This window comes from Amphiprion ocellaris, chromosome 9 (assembly GCF_022539595.1).
Source record: "Amphiprion ocellaris isolate individual 3 ecotype Okinawa chromosome 9, ASM2253959v1, whole genome shotgun sequence".
NCBI classification, from domain to species: domain Eukaryota; kingdom Metazoa; phylum Chordata; class Actinopteri; family Pomacentridae; genus Amphiprion; species Amphiprion ocellaris.
The window spans coordinates 16,559,070-16,584,841 of NC_072774.1; the positions used below are offsets into that span (position 1 = coordinate 16,559,070).

The following is a 25,772-nucleotide window of genomic DNA, read 5'->3' on the forward strand; positions in this document are numbered from 1 at the left end:
CAGCTTTACAAACTCTAAGATTAAACTCTCCACAAGGATCCAAAATAAGTTGGACTTCTACATGAGAGCTTTAATTATTCTTCATCTACTTCCTGAAAAGTTTGGTCAATAAAAAAGACAAAAACTAATATTTTCAGCTGAACTAAAGACAGATTTTGTGATTTTTCTGCTCACATGTTGTGTTGTTGTAAACTTACTCTTTAAAATAAATAGCCACCTAACCCCCAGGAAACCAGCGTTTGTCCTGTTTTTGTGTTGCTCCTCGGCGACACTAGACAGCCGAGTCGTAATGTTTTTTGAGCAACACACCATACTGTGACGTTTTTACAATGATGGTTCTACTATGAAGCCAGTTTGACATGTTCAGGCGTTCTTTGTGTGAAAACTCAGAGATTTCAGGTATCAGAAGGTGGTTTTCCACTTTCTTTGTTAACTTTCTGCCTCAACTTGAAATTAAATTTCCTTCACTAAGCCAGCCCTCTGGACTTCCAGTAAGCTGTGTTCCTATTGGCTGTCCAGGTGGCTGCTTGGTGTTATCAGGAACACCTGAGCAGCTCAGTGTCTTCCTGCATTATTTAGCTGCAGACAAACATTTCCTCTGCTTCTCTTCACCACAGAACCGGGTTTGGCTCTGTTGCTGCAGTTTGTTCTTTAGGCGTTGGCTTGCAGCTTCCAGCAGTAAAATCGTCTTTAATGTGTTTCTTGGTGTGTTTTAGGGCTTTGTACTGGATAGTTGTCTTGGTAAAGGTGGTTCTATAGCCACAGTTAGCACATGGTGCTAATGTGTGCAGTGATTAGTGGATTTGGTGCAGCTGAGTTGTGTCTTTATCTTGGCTGTAGTGAGTCTTTAGAGTTTTTTGGTCAGACACATTCTGTATTCTTGTTTGAGAACCAGCGTTGGTTGTCCAGAAGGTAAGAGTTCCTGTCCTGATTCTCTGTTCTCAGAGGTTCTCTGGTAGGCTGCAGGAGACTTTAGTGTTTGGGTTGTGCTAGTTTGGTTTTTGTATGGTTTCATTTGGACGACTATCTTGAGGCCCCTGCATGTGGTTTAGTGAGGTTTTCTGTAACAGTTCTCCAAAGCAACCTGCAGCAGAAGAGACTTTGAGAGTTTTTAGGAAGTTCTGGAGAGCAGACTTTAGAGCAGCAGAAACATTTGTCAGCAGTTTGAGCAGGAGAAGGTGAGCTTCAGAGTAGAAATGAGATGGAAACCTTCTTGACCCGTGTGGTGAGGTCCTGTACCAAGAGTTTGAGCAGGTTGTGAAGAGTCTGTAGTTCTTTGGTCTGAAAGCACAAGAAGAGTCGACTCATTAAAGGAGAAAACAGGAGATATTGTTGGTTCTTCTGTTGCTCTGCAGTTTCCTTAGACTAAATATCAAGTTTATATTTTAAATGATTTCCCATGTGAGCCCAAGAAGACTTCAATAAACTCCCTCCATCCCCTGGACACAATATATTTTATTACCATGTTAAATCTTTTTTTTTTTTTTTTTTTTTTTTAATGTTTTTGAGTTTTAATCATAGTTTTAGCATAGTTTTTTTTCTCTTTGCTTGTGTAGTTTTGTCATCTGTGCAAAAGGTGCTAAATAAATAAAGTTGAATTGATAAAGTGAATAATTGACTAACTCATGATTGTGACAACAGAAGTATTTTCAATGTGGTTTAAGGGTTTATTTCATTTTTAAGGTTGGGGTTAAAATCTTGACAGAAAAAGAAGATTAAAGAAATAAACTACATAACAAAAAGCAATTAAATCAAAGGGAAAAAATGTAATACAAGAAAACTTTTATAAAGTTAAATTATTAAAAGTATTTTTTAAATGTTTAATTATGGAAAATATTTTATCTGTAATTTTGAATATTTGTATTTTAAAAATTTTGTTTAATTTCATAATTACATGTATTGTATCTTGTTTGATTATCTAATTGAATATTTTGTCTGTTTAATATAATGTAATTGTATTTAATGTTTAACTATATTAAACAGACAAAATATTCAATTAGATAATCAAACAAGATACAATACATGTAATTATGAAATTTAACAAAATTTTTAAAATACAAATATTCAAAATTACAGATAAAATATTTTCCATAATTAAACATTTAAAAAATACAATTAAACAAGAAGAATATTAAACGTAAAAAATTCAAAACATTTAATTAGATAATTAAACCTTTAAAAAGACAAAACATTTAATTAAAAAATTAAATGTTTATTTCGAAAATTACATCTTAAAGACAATGAAACTTACAATGAAGCATTTAAAAAGAAAATTAAACATTAAAAGGTGGTAAATCATTTAAAAAGAAAAACCTTAAAGATTTAATCGAAACATTAAATATTGGGAAAGGAAAAAGAACTCAAACAAGCCAATAAAACATTTGAAAAAACAATTAAACATTAAAAAGACAACATTTGGAAATCAAATCAGACATTAGAAAAGAATAAAAGGTGAGAAAAGAGCAAAATTAAACGTTTAAGAAGAATCAAACAAAAGACAAAACATGTGAAAAGACACCAGTTAGACTTTAGAAGATCAAATTAAACAGAAGAGACAATAAAACGATCAAAAAGAGCAAAAACAGATAAAAATCTTAAAGCGTTTTGTAGTCTGGAACGAAAACATCAAGTTGTTTCTTCAAACATTTCCTCTTTCTATGTTCTTGGTTTGATTGTGGACAGATTTACTAAGAACTCATTTCAGAAAACTGCTTTCCAGATAAAGTCTACTAGTAGTTGAAGGCATTTATCAAACTAATGTTACCTTCTGATCTCCACAAACTTTACTGTTCACTGAAGAGAATCAAAGTTTGTTCAGGATTTCTAAAAACCCACAGGCGAAAGTCTGACAAGAACTCAGATTGATGGTCTAAATGTGAAATCAAGACTCATGGTCACAAGTTTTAAGGCTTCTGTTAACCAGAAAGTTCAAACTAACAGAGAAGTACTGAGAAACTTTTAAAATTTCAGTCCTCAGACTGTGGAAAGGTTCAAACTAACAGAGAACTACTGTGGGACTTAGAAAATTTCAGCCCTCAGACTGTCTGAAGGTTCAAACTAACAGAGAACTACTCAGGAACTGAGAAGATTTCAGTCCTTGGACTGTCTGAAAGGTAAATCTAACAGAGAACTACTGTGGGAGTTAGAAAATTTCAGCCCTCAGACTGTGTGAAAGCTCAGGTCCTGAGGACTCGGGAGGTGTGGAGGCTTTGGAAAGTCTTGGAACTGAGGGTTCCACCCTCCAGCACAAAGGCTGAAGTCCAACCTCCTGAGAAAAACGGTCGAGTCGAGACTCGAGTAAAAAAAAAACTCAAAAACGACAAAAAATAGATGATAAATGCGCAAAAACCAGAAGAATTAGTATCTGAGCGAGTAGCTCAGGGGAAAAGAAGACGGACTACAGACTGGAAGGTCGCAGGTTCAAGACCCGCCACCGGCCTTTTTCTTTCTTTGTCTTTGTCAGAATATTGAGAAAATTTAAGAAGTGTCTGGTCTTGAACCGGCGACCTGCAGCTCCATAGGCAAATCCTTAACTCACTGAGCTACAGATCAGATAAAAAGAAATAAATTCGTCGTCCCTTTGGCATCGTAGTTCCTGAAGTGACCACATGGGCGGAGCCAAGGCGGAGTCAGGGTGGAGTCAGGGCGGAGAGTAGGCGGGGAGGTGGGTGGCGGCCTCCCCCCTCTACTCCCCCACCTCCCCCCACCACCCACCACACCTTCCCCCGCCCGACGAGTTCTTCGAGTCTCTACGAGTTCTTCGAGTCTCCACAGGTTTCCCCGAGTTTCTGGAGTTTCCACCAGGTCGGAGGCAGAACAAGTTGTCATGAAGAGATGTTGAAGTCGGCCAGGATGGACTGACTTTTTACAGCGACTAGAAGGAAGATGACTAGAAGAGCAGGTCTTTAACCACCATCCATAAAATCCATGGAGTCGGCTCCAGAGAAATGAAACAAGGTCAATTTTTATCAACCTCCATCCAGATGTTTAACTTGATATCTTTACTTGGACATTTTTAGCACCACAAACCTTTAGTATCACACTTTATTATCATTTATTAGGACTTTAATGGAATCCACCAGCAGATTTACTTTTTGTTGTCAAACTTTATTCTTGTCGTCGTGGGACTGCAGTATTTAAAACTGTTCCTTCTATTTGACCTCATGTTTATTAGTTTTAGTGGAGAAAGTTATTTTAGTTGTCGACTAGTCTCCTAAAAAACAAATAATAAATTGGATTAGTCAAGAGGTTTAAATTTCTTACTTGTCATATTTTAAATATGACAAAAAATATAAAAATAAAGCGTCTTGAGACAATTTGACCTGTATTTGGCGTTATATGAATAAAATTGAATTCAAAATGTATGTATCTTGTAATGTTGGAGTAATTCAGCCATATATGTTGGAAAACACATTTTCTTTGTCCATTAATCTGTTGATTGTTTTCTCCAGTAATTCATTTCTTGTTTTGGTTTATAAAATGTCAAACCCAAATATATTCAGTTTACTGTCATAAAAACCAAAAAGATTTACATTCATGATGCAGGAATCAGGCAGTTTTTCACTTTTTATCTTAGTTTAGTCAGAAAGATACTTGATAATGTGTGAATTGTTGCAGCTTGTGAGCCGTAGAAGGTTTTAATCTTTGGGGCCGAGTGTCAGAAAACATTTAGAAACCAACATCAACAAAACACTCAACAAAGATTTGAACATCATTAAAGGGAAATCCAACTTTTGCATGACGATGTCTAATTAAAGGACATTTATTTCCAACGTAAATGTGTGATATTCATCCTCTGGAGCTTTCTCTTCACATCGTCTTCCACCTGGACTGGTTTGGTCGGGAGCATGTGCAACAAACATTTGAAAAACTGCACTTTAACATCAATGAATGACACTGAAGTTTAATATCTACATAAATGAGACTCAGTCTGGATGTGCTGCTCTGTTATTAACTCCTAAGTTTAGGGAAAGTTCAAACAAAAGAGCACAGTTCAGGTATGACTTGAGAATGAGCTTATTTTGAACAAACATCTCAGACTTTCTGAGCTTCAGCACCTCTAGCAAGATATTTTAACAACAAGCACCTCAAGAGATCCAGAAGTTGGAGAGAGTTAGCTTTAGCTGAGCCAAAGAACATGTGGGACGCTAACCTAGCAAATATTTCAGACTTTTCTCTGTGAATTCTGAGAAATAATTTACTATTTAATGACAGAGCTTCACATCTTAACTCAGTCTCATTAAAACAGACTCTAATTCAGTGTCATCCATCCATATTAAAGTGCAGTTACCCAAAATGTTTGTTGCATGAGCTCCAACAAAACCTGTCCAGGTAGAAGGCCACTTTGACAAACAGGAAGTGGATGATTCCAAGTAGATTTATAGAAGGGGGAACCGGACTGTACTAAGTGTGGTCGAGTATAAAGAGGTGTTTTGTGGGTTTTTAAGGCTGATAATGATTATTAGTGAGACATTTGGAGTAGATATTCATTTGCAGTACATGAAAGTATTTAAAATCTTGGAGTTAAACTTAGAATAACACAAACTTTAACAGAAAACGTTGTTGATACGTTTTTGTTTTGTTTACAGATGTTAAGTTAAAGGAGTTGTATTCGTGACGTATAACCAATCAAATCACTCCAGAAGACAGAGCGACCACAGGTAGATAAAGGTTCAGAGACAAAGAAGCACCATTTTTAAATGTATTTATTACCATAAATCAGTAAAAAATAAAATACTGATAATCAGTAAATCAGTCAGCCCACAATTACTACAATTCTACAATGTATGTCTCTTTCCTTTGACTTGTTATTTGTACAATATACGATGTATATGATGGCGTTTTTTCATCCCAAAGGCTATACTATGATGTTTTCTAAGAGACATACCATGCTACTCTGTTTGTTCTGGCCGCTGCTCTCCTCCTCTGTTGTTTTCTGGATTGTACTCAGCTTCATGCCTTCGTCCACCCGGCCTCCGTTGACTCGTCCCGCCTGCCGTCTCTGGAACTGAAGCTGGATTGGAACAGACCAAAGTACAGTCCAATCACGATGCCAGCTGCCTCTCAAAAGGCTCCTTCATCTGGCAGGTGGCTGCACTTCTTCTGACGGGAAGCTGAGCTGGCCCAGCAGAACTTTGGAGATGTGTTCCAGTGGTTGGTGGATGTCTGGGGAGATAGAGAGGGACCTTTGAATTGTTCAGAAAGGAAAACAGGGAACCCATTGGTAGTTTTAGTTTAGGATGCTACTGCGGTGTGTTTTTGGGTTTTAAGAGGTGAACAGGAAGAGTTTTTTTTCGTATTGATTATCTTTTACTTTGTTCCTGGTTGGAATGCCCATCAATGTCAACATGAAGTTCACTTTTAGTTCTGTTTATTTATTTTTGTTTTACTAACACCCATTTGCTTTTAACCCCCTCACATGTTGTGTTGTTGTAAACTTCCTCTTTCAAATAAATACTCGTCTAACCCTCTGGAAACCAGCGTTTGGACTGTTTTGGTGTTGCTCCTCACCTACTTCAGACAGCCGGGACAAAACAACGTTTTGTGGCACGTTTTTACAACATGTTGGAAATCTCTTTTTTTTTTTCGACATAGTATACTATGGCGTTTTTTTTTGAGCCAAAATTCATGATGATTTCTTTTTCAAAGAAAACCTTACCATAGTGTTTTTCATGGCCACCTTTACATTATTTAATCATATGGCACGTTTTTACAACATGTTGAAAAACCGCATTTTTTTCTCGACATAGTATACTATGTCGAAAAAAATGTAAAAACGTGCCATATGATGAAATAATGGAAAGGAGGCCGTGAAAAACACTCCAGAAAGGTTTTCGTTGAAAAAAAAAACATCATGAATTGTGGCGCAAAAAAAAAAACGCCGAAAAATGTCATTTTTCAACGTGTTGTGAAAACATGCCATATGATGAAATATTGTAAAGCAGGCTGTGAAAAACACTCCAGAAAGGTTTTCTTTGAAAAAAATATCATCATGAATTTTGGCACAAAAAAACGCTATAGTATACTATGTCGAAAAAAAATTAGATTTTTCAACATGTAAAAACGTGCCATATGATGAAATAATTAAAAGGAGGCCGTGAAAAACACTATGGTAAGGTTCTCTTTGAAAAAAAAAATCAGGCTGTGAAAAACACTGCAGAAAGGTTTTCTTTGAAAAAATCATCATGAATTTCGGCGCAAAAAAACACCATAGTATACTATGTCGAAAAAAAATGCAATTTTTCAACATGTTCTAAAAACGTGCCATATGATGAAATAATGTAAAGGAGGCCGTGAAAAAGACTCCAGATAGGTTTTCTTTGAAAAAAAAATCATCATGAATTTTGGCGCAAAAAACGCCATAGTATACTATGTCGAAAAATGTCATTTTTCAACGTGTTGTGAAAACTTGCCATATGATGAAATACTGTAAAGGAGGCTGTGAAAAACACTCCAGAAATGTTTTCTTTGAAAAACAATCATCATGAATTTTGGCGCAAAAAAAAACACCATAGTATACTATGTCGAAAAAAAATGCGATTTCTCAACATGTAAAAATGTGCCATATGATGAAATAATGTAAAGGAGGCTGTGAAAAACACTCCAGAAAGGTTTTCATTGAAAAAAAATCATCATGAATTTTGGCGCCAAAAAAACGCCAAAGTATACTATGTCGAAAAATGTCATTTTTGAACATGTTGTAAAAACATGCCATATGATGAAATAATGCAAAGGAGGCCGTGAAAAACACTCCAGAAAGGTTTTCTTTGAAAAAAAAATCAACATGAATTTTGGTGCAAAAAAACGCCATAGTATACTATGTCGAAAAAAAAGGTGATTTTTCAACATGTTGTAAAAATGTGCAATATGATGAAATAATGTAAAGGAGGCCATGAAAAATCCTATGGTAAGGTTTTCTTTGAAAAAAAAATCTAATTTTCGCGCAAAAAATCGCCATAGTATACTATGTCGAAAAATGTCATTTTTCAACATGTTGTAAAAACATGCCATATGATGAAATACTGTAAAGCAGGCTGTGAAAAACACGCCAGAAAGGTTTTCTTTGAAAAAAAAAAAAAATCATAAATTTTCACGCAAAAAAACGCCATAGTATACTATGTCGAAAAAAAAATGCGATTTTTCAACATGTTGTAAAAATGTGCCATATGATGAAATAATGTAAAGGAGGCCATGAAAACCCTATGGTAAGGTTTTCTTTGAAAAAAAAAATCCTGAATTTTCGTGCAAAAAAACGCCATAGTATACTATGTCGAAAAATGTCATTTTTCAACACGTTGTGAAAACATGCTATATGATGAAATACTGTAAAGCAGGCTGTGAAAAACAATGCAGAAAGGTTTTCTTTGAAAAAAAAAATCATCATGAATTTTCGTGCAAAAAAACGCCATAGTATACTATGTCGAAAAAAATGCGATTTTTCAACATGTTGTAAAAACATGCCATATGATGAAATAATGTAAAGGACGCCGTGAAAAACACTCCAGAAAGGTTCTCTTTGAAAAAAATCATCATGAATTTTCGCGCAAAAAAACCCGCCATAGTATACTATGTCGAAAATAAAATGCAATTTTTCAACATGTTGTAAAAGCATGCTATATGATGAAGTAATGTAAAAGAGGCCGTGAAAAACACTCCAGTTTTTAGAGCGACATGCTATACTATGACGTTTTTTGGACCAAAGGCTATACTATGACGTTTTCAGAGCGACATGCTACACTATGATGTTTTTTGGACCAAAGGCTATACTATGTCGTTTTCAGAGCGACATGCTACACTATGATGTTTTTAGAGTGACATGCTATACTATGACGTTCTTTGGAGGACATGCTATACAATGACGTTTCAAGAGCGACATGCTACACTATGACGTTTTTTGGACCAAAGGCTATACTATGACGTTTTTTGAGCCACATGCTATACTATGGCGTTCTACACAGTGCTTTAGTTACATGTTGATTTATAATCTAGATTTTTTTCTGTTTTGTTTCTTGACGGGATTACCACCGACCTGACTGTGAACAGCGTTGACACCCACCTGAGGGAGATGCTGCCTAAGATCTCAAGGCTGCTTGGTCGTGGTCTTTCTGGTCCTGCTCCAGAACACCTTCATCAACTATGTCTTCTTTTGAAGAGGCCCTCAGATGCTGCAATCTCTGACCTTAAGGAGGAATTGCTACTTTCACTCTGTAACGAGATGGCGGTTATTTTAAAGACCCAGCTCCTGGCGACTTTGAGTGACGCCCATCAAAACGGAACTACAGACAGTTAAATCTGAGCTGTCGGTCAGTATTTCAAACATCAAGTCTGACCCGGCTGCCATAAAGCACGCTGTGGGTGAAACGGAAACTTCACTCTCCACATCACCGACGACATCGTCACACTCCAAAGCAGACCACCTGTCTGCTGAACTTTTAAAAATGGACTATAAATGTGAAGAATGTGAGCATCAGCAGACTGTGAGCAGCGGAACAGATGTGATCAGAAAGAAGTCATTTTCTTTTTTGTTTTCTTTCTGGTTGACTTGATGCTGTCAGATGCAGATGTTGGAGCTGATTCTGATCTTTCAGGATAAAAAAGCTGCTTTTCCTTCACACACTTTTCAGGAAAATATTCTCTCAGGTTTTCTCTGCTATTTATATTTTTATTATCTGTGATTATTTCATTATTTCTTTATTGCAAAAATAAAGTTTGAGGCATAAAGACTCATTTAGTTATTTTAATCCTGAAATCTTTGATGTAGCAGAACTAAACTTACATTTTCCTTCTTGTACTTCTGATACTAGAACTAAACGTATCTTCAACATGGATCATCTGGTTTTAATGAATCAGCAGCAACATCATAACAACAAATTAGACAATTTTCAACAAATTAATGAAACTGATGTCATTTAAAACTATCAGAGTCTGTTTTAGTGTCAAATTAAAGCGGATTACTGACAACTAGAATATTAACGTTACTGTTTTAATCACATTTAAGTTTCCTGAACATTACATTAATGTAAACCAGCCACAGTTTTATGAACTTAATGAACCACATTACAGGAACACAACACACTTCAGCTGTTTATGTAAACATAAACAGCTTGATGCTACGTTAGCTTTAATCAGACTATGACTGAGCAGCTAGCTCGGTTAGCATCGCTAACATTAAAGCTAATATTTACTATGTTAACTCTCTTCTCTGGTCAACACACACTGAAACAAACTCCACCAACATCTGGAGTGCATGGCACACATTACATCTGACACTAAAGCTGCATATAAAGTGCATTAAAAGCGGCACCGATACGAAAATAAACATTTACTTACCGAACTATCAGAGTCCTTTCAGTGTCTGCTGGTAGAATCAGCCGAAGGTAGAAAACTGGTTAAAACAAGCCAACGGGCAGGAAAACTGTCTGTGGAAAATGTTGTGCTGCTCCACTGATAAATAAACCAACAGTTATTATATCAGAATTAATCCAAACGAGGAGAGCAGAGTCTCTGCTGCTTCCTCCATAGGACCTGTCAATCATTCCAGACCAGATTGTCAATCAAGTAGTCCCGCCCCCTGGCTTCGCAAACCTTTAACGCTCTGTAAAAAAAAAATCAATATTGATTTATTTTAAGATCGGCCACCTGATCTCTCATTTTGACCATGAAAACTAACGAAAAAAAAATTATATACAGTCTATGCACCGTACTCTGTTTGGCTCCACACTTGCTAATGACCACTTCCGGTCTCAGAAAATGAAAAAACGGACCTTTTTTTCGTTTCTGTCTCTTACTGATTTTACTTTCTTGTTATTCTAAATATAAAACCAAAATCAAAGCATTTTTTAAAAAAAAATCGTATATCCCTTTTTGATCATGAAAAGGAAAAACGCCTTGTATTTCAACTTAAATTTTTGTATTTTAAAACGAAAATCAAATAACCACTCGTTTTTTGTTTTTCAATACCCATTTCAGAACGGAAAATCCAATTACCAGATCCGTACACGGACCGCAGAGGTGTGATACTCTGATTTAGAGAATAAAATTATTGTTTTCTGCTGTTAAATAACTGCAATAAATAATGTAACACACACTCTAATTTCAAACAATAAAATATAAATGATTTTAAAGCAAAATCAGGATAAACTTAAAACGGGAACATCGAAATTAATATTCTGAATTCAGTCTCTGAGTTGCCACTTTTGACTTTGTTAGGTTTATCTTTTTTTTGTTTCTTCTTTTTTTCATTTTTTAACAAAGCCTTAAACCTAATTCATTCACCACATAGCTATTAGTTGCTTCAATTTTTAAAACCTGCAAATTTGTATGTTTATCAAATTCCAAATTGTTCTGTGAAAGTTTTCTGAGGAAAATAAGTGAATATGCAGAAAGTGTTATATGACATTAAAACTCCTACGGCCTCCCAAATGCAACAAAGCTACTTAAATGGAATTTCATTTGTGCACCACAAAACCTACCAAAAAATGTGAACAACCAATAACCAGGTTAATAAAGAATGCTGTTAACTTTCGTTGGGTCTGTTTCTCAACTAGACAGTAGTTTCATGGGAACAGTGTTCACAGTAAAGTCTGTAAGTTATACAGAGTGTGCAGACAACACTGCTTCTGGACAGACAAGTTGCTCTTCAATGTTTTAAATACAAATTTTCAGGCCTGTGAGCACCAAAAACAAACTGACAATTTTTTCCATTGCAGTTGGATGGAAATAGATGACAAAGCTTTAGCAGATAAAACAAAAACTTTTGCATGGTTAAATAGGACTGAGGATTATTGAAGTACAGTAACTCTTTCACAGTGCGGTTAAGCAATTGGCTATGAAGTAAAAATGTAATAAAGAAAACTACTAAAGAGCATGTGTTCTCATAAAGCCCAGACGTAAGTAATAGGTGCAATGAATAGGGGGCAGAACTTGTGTCATAACTTTCAAATGTCAAGGCTTTCTTTGTGTTTTATCACTATATATAATAACAGTATTCAATCAGATGGTGATGGATGGAAGCTGCAGAAGTTGATGGCACTGTAGAAATGCACAGTGACGGTCGAGTTTATCGAGCTGATGCACTCTCCCCTTGATAACATTTTCATTCCATTGGCAGAACATTGGTCTTCACATCACATCACCTGCAAAAGGTAGAAAATACAGATTATTACACCATTCCTCTGCAAGTACTTTAGATTATACACCAACTCACAATCAGAACTGTTGAAGAAGTTCCTTTCGCTGGCATGCAAATGCTTTGAAACTGTGACCCTGCTGATACTAATTATGCATTTAAGGCCTCATTCCATCTCTATCTGGTTTATTCTGAAATGATTAATCAACCATGTGAGCACACTGATTAGACGTTAGAAGTGTTTTCATTTGAAATGATGCCAGCTAATCGGTATATTCATGCCGATCAGTTATGAAGCTGTTAAGGCTCGGAAACATCCGGGTTTGAAGCACCAACCTTGTGTGCAAAATGCATTTCTGTTTTCTCAGCTTCTCAGGATGGCATGGGTGTGCTGCACAAGCATGACTGTAAATCATCTCTGTGATCACTGTTTAATCTGTCCTTGTCTTTACAGCTTTGCAGATAGGTTGTACCACAGCCAAATTGCACTTGGCGTAGCATGTTTGAAATGTTCTTTCAACAACTGGACTCTGGGGTGTGTGCAGAAAGGTGTGTGCAGCTTTCTGGTTGCGATTGATAACTGATCCAAACAATATGTTTCGAAAAACTGGTCTAAAGTGAAATCAAGGTGCACACACACACACAGAACACACAGGAAAAAGGAAAATGCACTTACAAGTTGGTATACAGTGTGAAGTACACACTTCAGTCATTGCAACTGACGTGCTTATACAGGTGACACTTCTGCAACAACTTATGTGTGCATCCTTGCAAGAGTTTTCAGTGCTCTGTGTTAGTCCTACAGCAGCAAGACCACTGCAGAAGAAGAAATCACATGTAGTTCCCTTGATATTTCTTTCTTAAAACTTTACAGTGGCTGTGTCGTCTTTGTGCATTGCTTTCTTCTCCATTTGCTTTCCCTGGTTTTCATCATCGTAATACCTCAACCCACCAATTGCCATTGTGTTTTGGCAGGAAACAAAGAGTCAGTCTGGGTCATGGGTAGCACATATCAACAAGCCAGTCATCAATACGGGCTGCTGATGTCACAGATTTTAGTAGGCAAAAAGTCAACACGGGGTCAACAGCATTGAGGATGGGGAAAAGAAGAAGGAGTTGCATGACTCCAGATGCCAAATAATGATGAGCTCCACAAAAACTGTGTATTTCAACTGATATAATTGAAATAATTGTGGTGATTGTTAAAAGAAGTCATCATTCTGCAGAAGTCTTTATGCACTATAACATTATGCCACTGTGGCCTTTGCTTTTGAGAGACAATGGACATAGTCTGCTCAGATGAAAGAGGTCCGACCTTTTGGTTTTATTCCCAAATCAGATTATACACCATTCTGAAAATAACTAACTCGAGCCAATTTCTAGTGGGAGAAATTGGGAACGAAATGATCACTGAGCATAAAAGATGAGAGGCCTTTTTTTTTTTTTACACCTCGCCAGCTAACTGGTCAGTATCCACCGTGTAATCTGCCATGTCTTTCAGTCACAAAAAAGCAGGAATTCACTTTGTGATCAGCTTGGAATTCAAATATATCAGACCGTGTGCTTTTTGGAATTAGGCATTTGAAGAAATAGCCAGAGCCACTGGTTCTTAGCTATTCAGGCAGCATGATTTGAGAGTTGGCAGTGTTGGTTTGTCCACCACTATCCTCGGTGATCCAAGACTTTCACCATGAAGTTGCCATTTGCTGTTCTGAGTACAGTATTTTAACAACTTTTTGATACTGGCAATGATTTTGACTCACTAAGGATGAATTGTAAAAGCCTTGATGATGCCACGTCTAGTGCGCCATCTCCATTCAAACTTCTAAGGCCAGTTGACTGCAAAACTACAGACATCCAAATCTGTACTTTGTGTCCTCAGCTATTTTTCACTGCAACCACATTAGCATGCTGATGTAGGCAATCCTGTGCCTAAATAAAGCCTGACAGAGCTGCTAGTGTGGCTGACTCCTGTTTAGTCTTGCTTAGCCTTGTTTGTCTTTTTCCCAAATATAAACTGTTGCACTTCAGCCTTGGCCAATATGATTTATGCCAAGCTGCTGAACTGATTCTCTCTGGCTCGGACTCCTTCCTGTCTCTAACGTGCTACAGCTTCTGCTCAAGTGCCCTTGATCAACAAGCATCACACCAACCTCATCACTCCACAGCTGACTGTATTTGCTGTGTGTGCTAAATGGGAATTAGAAAAAAAAATCCCAGAAAGCAGCAGGTGAACTCAGCAAATCCCTTCCTCATCTAAATATAGGTTAAAGGGATATAACGTGACAGGTAATAATTCACACAAATGGTCTTTAACTTGTTGTGCAATCCCAGTTACTCATGATGTGAGCCTTTTATTTAGAGCGCATGCTGTCATCCAGCTTTTCAGAGCCTTGATCCTCTCTCAGCTGTTGGGCTCCACCACAGACAGCTGCTGTTACATGCTGGGGGAGTTTAAAAACTGCTTCTAACAAACCTATAATAGTGAGCAAGAACTGGCGTAATCATGATTACCTCTGTGGGCAGAATTTCAGTCTACAGTCCCTTATAAGGACTTGAAATGATTGTGACTACAAAGAGATTTAAGACACTGAAAAGAAAATGCCCATGTAGTGGTTTTTAATACACAGCTACATCTTCTGCAAAATAACCAGTCAATGCCATGGCTGAACATTTCAGCAAAGAAACTGCGATGTACCAATGACAGTCTCAAAAACATGGATTCAGACTTCCAGGATATTGTACGTAACAAACCTGAAAGACCAATCATGTCAACCTGCGAGGTTGGGCTTCTCAAATCATTGATCAGCTACAGAATTGGTTTTCAACTCATGACACTGTCGGAAAAGAATTTTAAAGAATAATGATACAACCTTAAAGGCATGTCGCTGTTTTTTGCACATAACGTGGTTCTGTTGGCTTCACCAAACTGTGACCTGTAGCATTTATTGGGACGGTTTGCAGCCAAATGTGAAGTAACTTGGATGAGAATCAGCACCTTCAAGTCTGAGGCCATCATTCTCTGTTGGAAATCAGTTGATTGCTTTCTCTGGGTTTGGGGGTAAGTTGCTACTCCAAGCAAATAAGCATAAGTATCTCATTATCTTATTTATGAGTGACAGGCAAACAAAGTGACATCAACAGATGGATTGGTGCCAGAGCATCATGGTGCGGTGGTCGTGGTTCGTCATTCTGGGCACAACCAATTGGGAGGAGACCCCAAGGTATCCAAAACATTCTGAAAGACTGCACATCTCATCTGACCTACAAACACCTTGGGATTCCCCAGGAGAGCTTGGAAAACGATGCTCGGAAGAAGGTTGTCTGAAAAACTCTGCTTAGCCTGCTGCTACTGCTACCTAACCATGGCTAAATGGAAGAAGACAAATGGATGGCTTAGAGCATTACCAATATTACAATTTACCGTTGTGTAGCATAGAAGAGTTTCACAGTGAAGAGTTGTAAGTGAGCTGGTGTGCTTGAGCTGGTGCGCTTGAGCTGCAGCAACCAGGAGAGGGATGGCTGGACAAAAATGCAGGGACTTCATAGATCGGCAGATTGTAAAGGTAGCTACAATGTAGAGTTACATCTTGGCCATTGTAAGGTATGAAGAGATTGTTTTCATGGGGAAAAAATGTAGGTATGTAACTTTGATACACAGATGAGTTTAAGGGGTTAAACGATGACCAGAGAGGGAATGCAAATTACTTTGTTATTGTGTCACATATTTAAATCTATTAATATGCATCACTGAATTTGCTTTATTGAATTAAATTGCAGATCTATCTCACAGTTGCATGCAATTCTTCAATGCATATTTTTTTGCAATGCTTCAGCTTTGTTCTGGTGCAGAGATGTGCATTGTTTTTTGTTAGTTTTTTTGCAGATGTGTACTTTGTATCTTTTCATTATCATCTTTACCTATTGAGGATAATTTTTGTTGAGACTGGTCCTCATTTACATTGGAGACTGTATTTTACACTGTGGAATTATAGTAATTAAAAATCATGTGGCTCTATCAAATTAAGATATCTTTTGACACTCAGGAAGTCATAACTTGTGGTAACTTTAATATTTTCCAGAGTTTAATGCCAAAACATCCAAGAAAGTGCACGTCATAGCACCACATACACAGTGTGGAGACACAAGAGCAACAAGCACATGGCAACGATGATGGAGACAAAAACCAGGAACACAAAGCTGCTTTTTATAGCCTTTCATAATTATAAACACAACCCTGTTTAGCCCTTCCTTCCGTTCTTTTTCTTTATTTAATTTATGTTGACTTACAAGAAGAGACGCACCTCTTGTAATAACAAGCTTTGACATAGCCACGTCTTTCAGGCCACAGCTGCAGCATTCTCAGTTGCACTCAGTCAAATTTATCAGTAAATCGAGGTCAGGATAGGTCAACAAATTTGTCTTGGTTGCAGTTTTCCGTTCACAGGATTCTCAAACTGTCACCAACTTTTAGGTACTTTCCTCAGCACCGAAAAAACACCAGCTGATACGGGCCACTAACCAGCCAGGCACTCCACCTCAGCGCTTTCTGTTGCGCTGATGTTGAAACATCTTTAACAGTCCACTAGTTTCAAATATTGTGTACAGTTGGCTTGTTTTGTCTCAAAACTACCAGGTTTTATTGTTGATTGTACTTAACATAATTAAAATACTGAATAATTTCGTTCATTATGTAATTCCACTCTGCACTAATTATTTTGACATTTCGAATACTTTATCTCAATTATTGTGATTGCTGTTATGATGCAGAGCCTTCTTGAGGGAAGCTGTACTCTTACAAAGCTACTGACGAGGTCATGGGAGTCTAAAGGTGGTTTTTAAAGCTCAAAGAGGGCCACCAACTAGGCCCCCTTGGGTGTTTTGTGGGGGTTTATGTAACAAGATGTGGTGCCATGTGGGGCTGCTCAGACGAGCCATGCAATGCTTTTCCTGTCCTGTGTCTGTATTCAAAACAGGGAATTAAGCAAATTCTCAGTGGGTGTGAGGCTCAGACAGGGGTTACCCTTGTTGCAGATTTTGTTTGCTACTTTTGTGTCTAAAATGCCAGCACAGCCAAGGAGTGAAGTGTTCACAGTATGTTAACCTTAGAACTGCATTTATACTTTTTGCTGATGATATAGCTCTGTTAATGTAATTAAACCATGAGCTCCAGCATGCACTGGGATGGTTTGCAGCTGATATGGGTGCCTTTTTCAGAACTTTCTAAACTCTCAAATAGTAAGGTGTGGAGGTGAATCTATTTAGACTTTATAGGCACATTAAGGTTCAATAGTTTTAAATACATAGACACATCAATATATGATTTCTTTACTCAGCCACCTGCTGTGCTCTAAAATCTTTGACCTACATATGCATGCCTCTAAAATGCTAATTAGAATCCCATGGAAGCAGGATGAAACATGATGTTGAAGTGGGCCATTACACAGTGGAAGGTTTCTTTCTTGACAAACAGAAAGAGAGAATTGTTGAGGTCACTTTATAACGTTATTGGTTAAACTGGTAGGTGACACCCACGAGTGCAGCCTGAAGTCATCACTGAAGATGCACCCTTTCCCAAAAAAGGAGTAATAAGAGTAGCGTGATGCCATACCAGCTAACCAACTGTTGAGGTTAAGAGACAACTGAACCTGAAGGTGAAGCTTCCACTCTTCAAGTCTGACTACACCCTGGCCTTCAATAAAATATTCAATGGAGAAGTTGAGTATTTATGTACATATATAGAAACAGAGGCTTTCTCAATGTGAGAAATGCATTCTGTTTCCTGTGACTCTTCACAATAGTCACTACATGTTTAGCGCATTAATGACGCAGTTGCAGTGAGGTGTTAACTGTTTTTAGTAGAAACTTAAGGTGGAGTAGGTGATTCTTTTCCAATATGTGTAGCAGTCTGTTTGGTTCTTTGAGATAGAGGGTAAATCTGCCACTCATAAGTAGCTAAATACTGACACAAACTTGTCTTTAAATAACCAGTTGCTAGAGTCATCAGCAAATCTAAACTAAATAATTTTTAAAGTATCTGCTGCAAAGCTCTTTTTACACACTATGCTTTTTCCTCATTTGTGTTACTGCATTATAACCTGATCACAGACAGGTATGACTACACTCAAGCCTGTGTACTCACTTTATAGACAAATCATTAAAATATTTGACAAAAATCCAAGAGATCATCACTGTTGCAATATCCTAAAATACTACAGTTATGACAATCTCTTGATGAGTGCCTGATGTTTAAATTTTTTCCAGAATACTGCACCCCATCCTCTTTGAGGATGCCTGGCCTTCACAAGCAGTGGCAGTGCAGAAATGACTATAGCATTTACTGGAGATGGTTGGCTAAAACAGCTTAGTAAGACAGCCTTTGGTCAATCTTCTTTTGTAGTTAATGCAGCAGGGAAGTGAAATTCCATCCCTACAAACACTAGAGCTTTAGGGAGCTTTGCAGTGTTTAAAACTAGATTTAATTCAGTTTAATTTCCAATTCAGCTTTATCTATGTAGCGTCCATTCACACCATATGTCATCCCATAGCACAAAGTGAAGACCGTACAAATTTTAAAAAAAGAACAGAGAACCCAACAATCCAAACTTGTCTTTGGATACTCAATGAGCAAGCAGGTGGTGGCAGTAGGGAGGGAAATATTTCCCATAATAGCAGACTTGACCTTTATAATAGCTCTATCAGTAAACTAAATCATTTCCTTAATGAATGAATGCACCCAGTGTGCACGTAAAGGCTTTCTGATTCCAGCACAGGAAAAATAGAAATTAGTAATCAGTTGTTTTCTAATGATTAACTGAAATTAAAAAAACGGTAAAGAAGAGAACCGACATTTAAAGATAAGCTGCTTCCTTAAACTTTCCGACAAAATACAAATACGTATGTGTGGCTTGTACACGTATGAATTCCTCTCAGCCCTGTTCCAACCATTGTTGTAACCAATCACAAACACATGCGTGAAAGCCTGCATACATGTTTGCAATAGTGGGAAAAGTAGAGTTTCAAAATACTCCCCTATAACCGACGATCAGTATTTTATAATGACAATGGCAGCATGAGAGCGTAGGCGCTTGCAGTGATGAATCTGCAGAATATTATCACCTCAATCAGTTTAGCTGTCTGGCCCGCAGCAACATTGTTGTGTTTCCCCCCAGGTTGTTCCCATAAAGCATTGTTTCCAGTAAAAACGGTGCGTCCACTCCTTACCCTATGTCAAACAGCTGCCAATACACTATCTGATGAACACAGAGGAGCATTTATCAGCAGAAGAAGCAGATATTTCCCTCAGGAATCGGTGGAGACCAAAAACAGAGCTAAAAGAAAGTCACTATTGCACAGGCGATCAGAAACAACAGAGGAATGATAACGTGTTTCTTGTTATTGCTAATTGTGAATAAGCTAATACGTCTGCACATATCTCAACGTGTTATTCGCAATGTGCTGCTAACTGCAATGTTCCAGATACCATTTTCATGTCTTCTCTCCTGTTATATATTATAGCTATTACAGAGACTAGACTGCAAAGGAAGCATTGCATTTTATAAGCCAATATTTTTAATCTGCATATTAACTAAAGCTGAATAAGCATAGTGGTTTAAAAGTACATTTTCCTCAGTAATGTAGTGGTTTAGATGAACTCAGGAACTTGAAATACTTAAATTTATGCATCTCAAAATTGACTTTCAGCACAATACAAAGTACTTATATATACTTGTATATTCCATGTCTGCACGTTTTCATTTGCAGGCAACATCCTTGACTTCTTTCGTATACATGAGAAGGTGAAGTTAATCCTGAATGTAAACACTGCCTACACTGCGGGCTGCTGTGTGCTCTGGACACTTGGGAATGGTGTATCTCTTTAAATGCTGTTTGCCTTCACAGTCAGCTGAGATTGTTTATCTCTATGGTGATGACTTGCTTGTAAGGCTTGTTTGCTAGGGAAATGCGTGGGAATATTATTCACCAAAGCCCTGCTGTAAACCGGCTGTTCCCTCATGCTGTATAGGAGTCATTACACAAACACACAGCACACACACACACACACACACACCTTCCTGTGTACACCAAACAAAAGGAAAACTGGAAAAACCGAACTCTAATGAGAAGAGCAGGTTGGATCTTGACTTGAGAGGCTCTAACGGCAGTTGTACTACCAGCTGTAGGTCGGCTGCCTTTCAATTGTCTTTTTCTTTTAAAGGACGGCACTTCAAAGTTTACCTCACTATTCAAAGCAGGGACAAAGGCCAAGGCTGAAAAGCTTTACTGAACTGTAGCTAAAGCAGAAGCCCTTGCTATTCCTGTTTAACCATCCAAGGCTCAAATAGCCTCCAAACAAACACACAATCTCCCACTCCATTCTGGAAATCCAGTGGCAGTGTTACACACACTCATGTGAGTTACACTGGCACACAATGTTCCCAAGATTTTTATTTTTTTTTCCTCTCAGACTCTGGAGTGACGTCCGCCTATGTTCTAATCCTCATTCCTTCCATTCCTCTCAAACAGCGCAGCAACAAACAGCTCCTTTCTTTATACTTTGTGTTAAAGTTTTGCAGCGGACTTAGTGATTGGAAAAACAAGTAAAAAAGCAATAAAAAAGTACTGTTTTTGGAGAGAAAAGATGAAACAGATGGAATGAAAGGCTGAGCTGTGGGCTGACATGCGTTTACAGGTATATGACTTTGCCAAAGACAAGCCTGCTCTTGTGAGTTGGCTTTCAAATGCAACACAGAGTAAATTTGCTTTAGGAGGAAGCAAACACAGTCAGCTGATAGAGAAGCTGGAGGGGGACAAAAAAAACAAGAGGAAGAATAAAGCTGCACTGGAAGACATCCTTGTTGAAGACTGACATGCTGTGCATAACATCCTGTTTTAGACAGTTTGTTGGTGAAAGAGGAATGTAATGGCTTAAAAGCAGTCAACACTAATGTGGTCCAAAGTTTATGATGCTGTCGGTGCAGAAAAACAGCTGATTATGACAGAAGGGAAGAGATATCTGGAAACAGGAAGCAGACCTCACTTAACTAGATGTTCATTCATTTGTTCCTGTGTTCCTGAGAGCAGGAACAAGGGGGAGAAACGAAACTCAGCAGGAGTCAGTTCTTCACCGGTTAACTTGTATGCAGACAAATACAACATGAAAGATCTAAAACGGCAGAAAAAGCAGACCGCACAGCTGACAAAGTGGAAAGATAGGAGTGAATATCATACATCCATCCATCATCCATTTCTTTGTCTAGACAGGACGTCTAAATGCATAACTTGGACAGATTAACCATCACTGGCTAATCTTATATAAAGGGAGGGAAGTCTGGACAATGTTCAATGCTACAAGCATCAGACTAATCCAACCGGATAACTTGACCACAAAACAGAGCACCGAAGAATTTTAATTACTTGAAGGAAGTCACAGTTCGCATGGTCACCACCTGACTCATCAAAACCAGTGAGAAAGTGGTGAATCACGAGTCTCTTAAAGTGGCAATAAAAATGCCATTCATAACCCTCAAAAAAAAAAAAAAGATTTTAGTTTCAGGTTTGGAGGCTGTGCACCAGTTAAAATTGATTGCTGTGAGATATAAAGCCATAAAACTTTGAAACAATGAAACCATTGTTGCAACAAAAAAAAGCTTCTTCTCCAGCCTCCAGTTAAAAAAAAGAACAGCAGCATGAAAAACACAAAAATTGGAATAAACATGGCCTAGCTTACTCATTGGTTATGTTGACATCTAACTCTCAAGTGAATATGAAGTGCACTTTTTGTAGTGTCACAAAAAAAATCACAGAAAATAAGCACGTTTTATGCTGTTCGGAGCTGATTTTTTTCAGAAAAGGTGTTTTTAATCCCATTATGTGCATGAACTTTTCTTTAAAAAAATCAAAAACCACTGCAAGCGAGGAAAACTGTCATGCTGTTTATGCGGTGTACTACCATGCTCATTCTTCTCAACACACTAAACTTTAATGTTTTTTTAATGTATGTTATGTGTATGGTTTTTTTTATGTAATGAATGCTGGTTGATGAGTAAGAAAGAAAACTTTGAAGAGAAGTGAACAGAGATGTGAACACTTGCTAACAAGTAGCAGCGTAGAGTCGGATATTTTGTTGACAGGGAAAGAAACCATTTAAAATGCAAATTTACAGTAACCAGTAGTCCAGAATTAGTCTCATCAGGCTAGCCAATGAATGAGTCCAGAGCTGATTCAAACAAAGAATGAGCCGGAGGTGATCCACGCGCTGCTCGTGAGCTTGATAGGTTCATGACGTATTTGAAATGTGACAACGCCAACAAATTTAGCAAGAAGTCCTCCACCTTAAACATATTTGTCTCTAACCTCTAATATATCCACCAAAAACTCAACCTGAGCACTGCTTGCATGAATTTAAAAATTTTAATTTACAATAATAAACCCATGGGATTCACTAGGGTCGTCGCACCATTTAGTGCTCGAGCTCTAAGGAACAGTGTAGTTAACAAAATCTAGCAAGATGCTTCAAAAGGAGAAGCATTAGATAGTCAGACTGCCGGATTTCCGACCATTTTCATCCACGTTCTGTCAAATGTGTCTGCTGACATTTGTGAGACCTTTATTCTGAAAGATACCAGTCAGAAGTGTTGTTATTGCTACAAGCATTTCTGCTCACACTCTGTTTTCTATGATGAAACTCAGGATAAACTTTTCTCAGTGACTTTCCAAGTTCAAAGGGGGTTGTCTTTCATTTTAAAAAGATTGATTTAGGGTGGAATATCATTTGAACACAGCCACTCTTATCACCAAAGGCAAACCTGAAACTTGTGTAGGAGTGTCGCTCTATGGAGCTGCAATATGAAACTGTGAGGCACTGTTTTGCTGAGAGCGTGGGCGAGCACAGTGAAAGAATGCGGGGAGAGACTGCCAAGCACTGCCTCACATTTTCTAAACAGAGACGTGTATTTCCCCCGTCCGCAGACTCCAGTGTCGGGACCTTTAATTAAGTCAGATATGTGTGTGGGATGCAAAAGTTGGCCGGTGTTTCATTCAAAACACTGAAGGTGTTGAGGGTTTTTTTGTTGTTTTTTTTTAAGGTGAAGCAGGGAAATTTTTCTGTGGGGGCAGCTGTGTACAGTCTTACAGAAAAGCTGTCAAAAAAACATGCTTTTCTGGAAATGACTTTAAACCATGACAAGGAAATGACTGTGACCTGTGAAAACATGGCACCAGTCTAAGTCTAAATGTGTTCAGGCAGGTAAACAAATCATCCTAAATCGGTTGCATTTACATGTTGGCAGCCCGAGGCGCATGCCGTATGCTTGAGACACAGCTCGGCTGCAGTCTCTGATATTTGATGGGTGTAATCTATACAGCCACAAAAATGATGTTTAAAAAACAGACAATGCCAGAGGGAGAAAATGTTCTTTCAGACAGGACAGGAATGAAGGTTCTTTCCTATTCCTGTGCTGGTTTAAATGCAGGGAAATGATTGCTTTTCCTTAATTTTGGTTCAAAATGCTATGGTATCATGGTACATTCAGGCTGTGCACTTGTGGCTTTCTAGATTTGAATCTGTTTCATGATGTTTGTTAAGAATTGTGTGCTTCTCTCTCTCTCTTATTTCACTAAAAAGTATGAAGTGAATTCTATCATTCTTGAACAAAAGATGCAGTGGCAAGCCAGAGAGCTTCAGACAAGGAGGATTGCAAGCTGAAACTCAGGCAGGGAAACACTACACTGCTCCTGCTCTCTTTATATAAGCTGTGGAGCCCCTTCAAGGCCCACTGAAGGACTCTTTGCATTCCTTTGCGCTAAGCTCTTGTTTTCCTGGGCTGGAAGAGGATGGGCTGGACTTTAGTGAACCCTGAAAATACCTTGGATCACTGAGCTAATGTGTTGTAGTTTATGTGCACTTAAGGCGGCTTGCATGTGACCACCTGGGCTTGTCAGGTTCCAAGTCCAGGGTACAGAGACCATGGGTTTGTCAGCAGACCTGCAAGACCAGGCTTTCTGCAGGCAACGAAAAGAACCTACGGGAACCTGCAATAAGTGCAGCAACGTTTGAGTTGTACACCATGTGCTGACTCACAATCGAGTCAAATGAGGGAATGCAAAGCTGAAAAAGCAGATGGAACAAACTAATGCTAGCAGTGATAGCATGCTAACGTCTTTACCCATGATGCAAATGTCTTCCTCTGCTGACTTTTACATGCATTTAAATGTCGCCATTGCACGTCATTGACTTTGTGTGTTCTCTCTCCTGTAGTTTGTGGTGCTTTGTCCTCTCTTGCCCTGTACCTTTCTGCAGGTATCTCTGCCTTTAGAGCTGCATGTTTCTAATCAGCATTTACAGGCCTCCCCAGTGTTTATTGCTATATTGTATGTTCTATCTTACTGCTCATATATTATCTCTCTGCACTCCCTCACTGAGGCAGATGGCCGCCCACGCTAAATCTGATTCTGCCAGGGGTTTCTTGATTTAAAAAGGGAGTTTTTCCTCCTCACTGTTGCCAAGTACTTGTTCAACTGGGAAATTCTTGGGTTTCTCCCTATAAATTTTTAACCTTAGTATGTAAAGTGCTCTGAGGTGAGTTTTACTGTTATTTGGTGCTACATAAGTAACACTAAAAAGAAAAAAGTACCAAGCCTCTCTTTTAGCAGAAGGTTAGACACAGACATTGCTTGTACATGTTAAAATAAAGCTGGATTACTACCCATGCATAGCAGCACAAACAGCTTTCTTCAGAGAGCAAAGTATCCCCCTTTAGTAAATGCAGGATGATTGCAAACACCTGAGCAGAAAGTCACCTGTGAGGTCATTAGCTTTCTGCTCAGGTGTTTGCAGTCTTCCTGCAACCTCTGATGAGAAATACTGTGTACGGTACTGTGATCACACCCTGAAGGCTGTTGCAACCCAGCTGTATTTAAACATGCACAAGCACTGTCTGTGTGTTTACAATTTCATCATGAAAGAGTAATCTGAATAAAAGCTTTCAAACTTTTTGCCAGAAGAGAGCCTTGGATCTTTCTTCATTTTGAATTTTTGTGCCCTCTTCCTCATTTTACCTGCTTGAATTTCCAAGCACTCCCACAGCTGATGTTTAGCAGGCTTGATGCTGTCTATACAGAAGCATTTCAGGTGCATTTTTGAGTCATCTGTGCCAAGCCAGGATTATAATCCTTTGTGGAGACGCACATGTACAGCTGCAGACTCTATGAATGTGCAGTTGTTCTAAAGCCATTGTTAAGCCAATGTGTGCAAGTATGCAAGGGTCCACGTGACATAAAGTCTGTAATCTCCCTTCACGGACTCTCATGGACCCCTCCATGTGTGGATCAGATTTAATTACACTACAAGAGCAGAAGTTTGCATGCTTGGCAATAGCATGCATGCATGGATTATGTAGATATGATTTACTGCGCATGTATGGAATTGAGTCTTCCAGGTGGATTCCTGCAGACTAGAAAAGTAGTATATTAGCAACAACCACGCATCCATTGCCTCTGCGGCTATCTATGTACATGTGCACTAGAGTATATTTATGGCTTTATACTTTCTGCATCCGCGAGTACCCAGGGATCCGCTTGGGTTATGTAAATTTCACCATCTGCTCAAATCTGAGAGAGTGCGCTAGATAGTATATATGATGCT

General features: G+C 38.2%; 1 protein-coding gene across 1 annotated transcript in view; it reads right to left on the reverse strand.

Moving 5' to 3' along the window:
• Window positions 1–5,687: 5,687 nt before the first annotated feature.
• mcl1b (MCL1 apoptosis regulator, BCL2 family member b) overlaps window positions 5,688–25,772 on the reverse strand; it is a 39,095-nt gene continuing 19,010 nt past the window's right edge. The window contains exons 4-5 of the transcript XR_008602795.1: window positions 9,056–12,134; window positions 5,688–6,165 (exon numbers count right to left, since the gene is read on the reverse strand). The gene's annotated coding sequence lies outside the window, so the exon portion shown is untranslated. The remainder of the gene's footprint in view (window positions 6,166–9,055; window positions 12,135–25,772) is intronic.